This window comes from Pinus tabuliformis, chromosome 8 (genome assembly GCF_031772625.1).
Source record: "Pinus tabuliformis cultivar Carrire ecotype Pingquan chromosome 8, CPIR1, whole genome shotgun sequence".
Classification (NCBI taxonomy): domain Eukaryota; kingdom Viridiplantae; phylum Streptophyta; class Pinopsida; order Pinales; family Pinaceae; genus Pinus; species Pinus tabuliformis.
Genome location: NC_142294.1, coordinates 862,012,396 through 862,016,859, shown reverse-complemented (window position 1 = coordinate 862,016,859; position 4,464 = coordinate 862,012,396). Strand labels below are relative to the sequence as shown.

Here is a 4,464-nt window from a genome sequence, read left to right as displayed (position 1 = left end):
GTGCACACTGTAGAAATGGTTATGGCACTGGGAGTACCAACCTAAAATGTAGCCATGCGGTTTTGGAGAGTGAGAAATCGTTAGGAACTAGAGATAGCATAACAAGGGAGATGGTCCTCTACAACATAAACACTATAGCCACATGTCAAACAACAAAAGATATGTAGCCAGATGTCAAACAAAAATCATATGCCAGATGTCAATCAAAAAATGAAAGTGTAAACGACTAACTGATTCAAAAGAAGGCCTATCGGCCTAAACATATATATTGTGCTGCCAAATCTCAGTGAAAAAATAAAACATAAAGTTTTGGTAACCTGGTCGCCCTAGTATTGTTATGGCTTAAGTAGCATTCTGAGTTACACAAACAAGAACGACTAACTTCTCAAATCAATATAATTCAATGGAGTGCAAGCAACATAAATATTGGATAAGAAATACCTTTCAATGTTGCATACACATAGAGAGACCCATCTTGACACTTTCTTAGCGCATGCCCTTAACTTTATGCCTACTCGAGTAATTAACATTCTGCATCATGAGCCAATAGGAATTCTGCCCATCAACATACAATGGCCTCTACTAGAGTAATTAACATTCTGCATCATGAGCCAATAGGAATTTTGCCCATCAACATACAATGGCCTCTACTAGAGTAATTAACATTCTGCATCATGAGCCAATAGAAATTCTGCCCATCAACATACAATGGCCTCTCAGCCACCATAAACTAAGTGGGATCCATTTCTCTGAAAAAAGCTCATATTGGGTTGTGTGAGCTTGAAATTTCAAAGAACATATCTAAAGAAACTATACATAAATATAATGCAGGGAGAAACATAGAGTAGAAAATAGAGCCCTGTAAGCCCCATATTTTGAAGGGAAAGGCAAGAAGTCTAACACCCTGCCTTGCTTGTCCCGTCTCAACTTGTGTGCTCTGTTTATAGTTTTACACTGCCCCACAAACAAATGTGAACAATTATTGTGATCACTGAAAACCTGCGTTGTCCATCCTCTACATCTCCTTGATGGGAATTCACAGTTCTAAATCATAAAAATGTTTATTACTTTACAATAGCATCTGATTTGCTTTACAATTCTTCTGAATGAAAGTGAGTAGAAAGCTCCGAGTGATACTTTTTTTTTTAAGAAAACACTCTACTGTTCTACTTTGTTTTGTAGTATATTTATTTCTCCAAAATTTTCTCTATCATGTTCTGCAAACTTAGAAGTCTTTTTTAAGGCTTGCAAGAAATATCTTACCTTGAGTTTCTCTTGAATTTCTCATTGAGCTTATCCATACCAATAAAATCAATCATGCTTTGGCTATCTTTGAAATGCCTAAGGAATTTTTTTATGCTAGTGACATGAAAGTTTGTGTGGGTATGTTGTTTGTAGGTAAAGCAAGAAGCTTCTATTTATAAAAACATGGAAGTTAGACGTTGATCAAGGCTACCATACCAATCTCGCTGAGAAAGTTGTGCCTTGTGGAGCAGTGTGGTAGCATGGAAACTTAAGGAAAATAAAATCAATGAGCCACATCTAAATTGCGAATTATAAGTAGCCAAAGTACTGCATATATTCTATACTGCCTCCCAAACTCCCAGCTTGCTTGCATGGAGCAGTGTGGTAGCATGGAAACTTAAGGAAAATAAAATCAATGAGACACATCTAAATTGCGGATTATAAGTAGACAAAGTACTGCATGTATTCTATACTGTGAGAACGTTGCTGAAAACCAAACCGACAAGCCTAACTATTTCAAATGTCTTCACCATCACTGAAGTGAAGGTTTGGTAGAACTGCCTTGATTTTCTTGAACACATTTTGAATTTCATAAGCCTGACTATTTCAAATGTCTTCACCATCACTGAAGTGAAGGTTTGGTAGAACTGCCTTGATTTTCTTGAGCACTTTTTGAATTTCATAGGAGTATGTCTCAATGGCTAGAATTGTGTCATGACGTTCAACTGACATGGCATTCAATCTTATATGCAGGCCTTTTAAGTGGACCACAGTATTCACCAATCAAGAGAGATCGTCATCATCTAGGTTCGGCTCTGCCCTATCTTGCCTATAACTGCTTTCTCAAACTGATTTCTCAAAATTCCTTTAGAAAGTTTGTACTTGTGAGATTTCACCTGCTAGATGGCTTGATTTCTTGACTGAAGAATTATTCTCATACATATAACCTATTGGACTCCTGAAGAGAATTTTTAAACCCAATTTTATATCTAAAGCCCCACGGCCATGGATTCGAAGCATTCTTGAAACTTCACAATCCAATGAGGTCTAAACCCTCACGACCATGGATTCTCTTTGTTGAAGGCTTCTTACAAATATATTTCGAAGCTCTCCTGAAACTTCGCAGTCCAACGAAGTCTTCGACCCTTGAAATTGTAAGCAAATTTTTGTTAAACGCAGTTTTATATTTCAATAGAAATAAGTTTTATCGTACAAACATAAATGATCATGAAGCACCTTACAAATTAATAGCAATTTCGTGTCAACAAGTTACAACTGTTTACCTCTTTGAGACTTTGCGAAGAATCTCTGTCATTTCAGAAAAATCTGGACTCAGTGTTGGGTTTTGCTGCCAGCACCCTTCTAATAAGTCTGCAATTCTGGGATGTGCGATGTTTATGTGTATGCTTAGATATGGTAGGAAAACCCCCAACTGCATAGAGAGGCGAGCGAGAAGGAGCACAAACACCAGCTACGCACATAGATCATCAGTAATGGCCACTACACGCAGAGGAGAAAGGCGCAGAGCGATAATGGACTCCATTGCCTACCACATGTCCCATATAGCTACCCCCTTCCCCGGTATCTGATTTCTTGGATTTGGATTTTTCATGATATACACCAGATGCTTCGACCCCCTTGCTGGAAATTGAGATCTTTTACCTTCTGCCAAACAGAATACGGTTTGTAGCCTTTCTATTTTAAATAAAACCAGGTAACATAATGTTTCAACATGGAAATGGAATACTAACAATAACTGTAATGCATGCGTATGTTAGAGAAGCTAAGATACAACTCAACTACCTGCATGTGGGTTGTTATTTGATGTCCCACAGACTGTGTTATTGCCATGATTCCTAAATTGATAGGTCAATGGTGACCATTCGATTATTACACCAAGTATTTTTTAAAGTATGTGTCCCTTATTTTTTATGAAAATGGGTTTAAAAAATCGCCTAACATTAGATTTCAAACAAAGTTATGGCCGAACATCCCTTACCTTAATCGAAATATATGCAGAAATTTATATTTAATGGCATTGTCGATCTTTTATTTTTTATTAAAAGTAATCCAAATATATTGAGACAAGGTGAACAATAAATCAATATCATATATCTGAGAATAGTTACTTTGTGTTATTGCCATGATTCCTAAATTGATAGGTCAACGGTGACCATTCGATTATTACACCAAGTATTTTGCTAAGTATGTGTCCCTTATTTTTTAGGAAAATGGGTTTAAAAAATCGCCTAACATTTGATTTCAAACAAATTTATTGCAGAACATCCTTCACCTTAATCGAAATATATGCAGATAATTATATTTAATGGCATTCTGATGTCGTTCTTTTATTTTTTATTAAAAGTGATCCAAATATATAGAGACAACGTGAACAATAAATCAATAACATATATCTGAGTATAGTTTCAGTGCTTTCTTTTTCATATGCCATGCTAGGGTTTATACAAACCTAATTATGATTTGTTGTTTCCGCTGGGATTTTTAGGTTGAAAATGTACATTGAATTGCAGATCTGGTAACTCACAAAATATTGTTGCAATTTTCCAATAAGCTAGTAATAAGAGATTTGATACAGCAATGAGATAACTGGGTAAGTGTTTTTCATGGGTTGTGTACTTGGTAAGCACTAGCCATAGCAGGGTTCATAAAAGATTGATGGGACTTAATAATTCAGCATTTTGTTTATTAATGGAGAGCTAGATGGGTTCTTGTAGTGATGGTCAAGTATAGTGGTGTTTTCAAGATCTGACAAACATATTAAGATTCTTATTTACCATACTATTGGGTCATAAATAAGTGGGGCAGTATATGTTCACTACAAGATAATGTACTTGTTTCGATCCAACGATGAACATATACTGCCCCACCATATTTATGGCTCAATAGCTTTGGATATATTGGTTGCCTTAAGATTTCCTAACGAATCTGACAAATTTAACAGAGATATTAAAGTTTGGAAATCAACAAAGACTACCCCTACACTAGATACTCTTGTTTTTTATAAAAGTAAATGACATAATAATAAGATGGGTGGTTAATTCTTACTATGAATTATTTAATTATTGAATATCAAGGAATATTTGATATATAGGAAATGTGTTGTACACATGATTGCTAGCATTAGAATATTTGATTATATGAAAGTTGTATTACAAATTCATGTTATTGAAAATATATTATAATTTGAAAATTTAATAG

At 35.2% G+C, this 4,464-nt stretch overlaps 1 long non-coding RNA gene across 1 annotated transcript; it reads right to left on the bottom strand.

Moving 5' to 3' along the window:
- Nucleotides 1-2,313: 2,313 nt before the first annotated feature.
- LOC149238293 (uncharacterized) lies at nucleotides 2,314-3,162 on the bottom strand. The gene is made up of 2 exons (XR_016245360.1): nucleotides 2,529-3,162; nucleotides 2,314-2,390 (listed from the first exon to the last, which is right to left on the bottom strand). It is a non-coding gene; the product is annotated as an uncharacterized LOC149238293 (long non-coding RNA).
- Nucleotides 3,163-4,464: the final 1,302 nt, after the last annotated feature.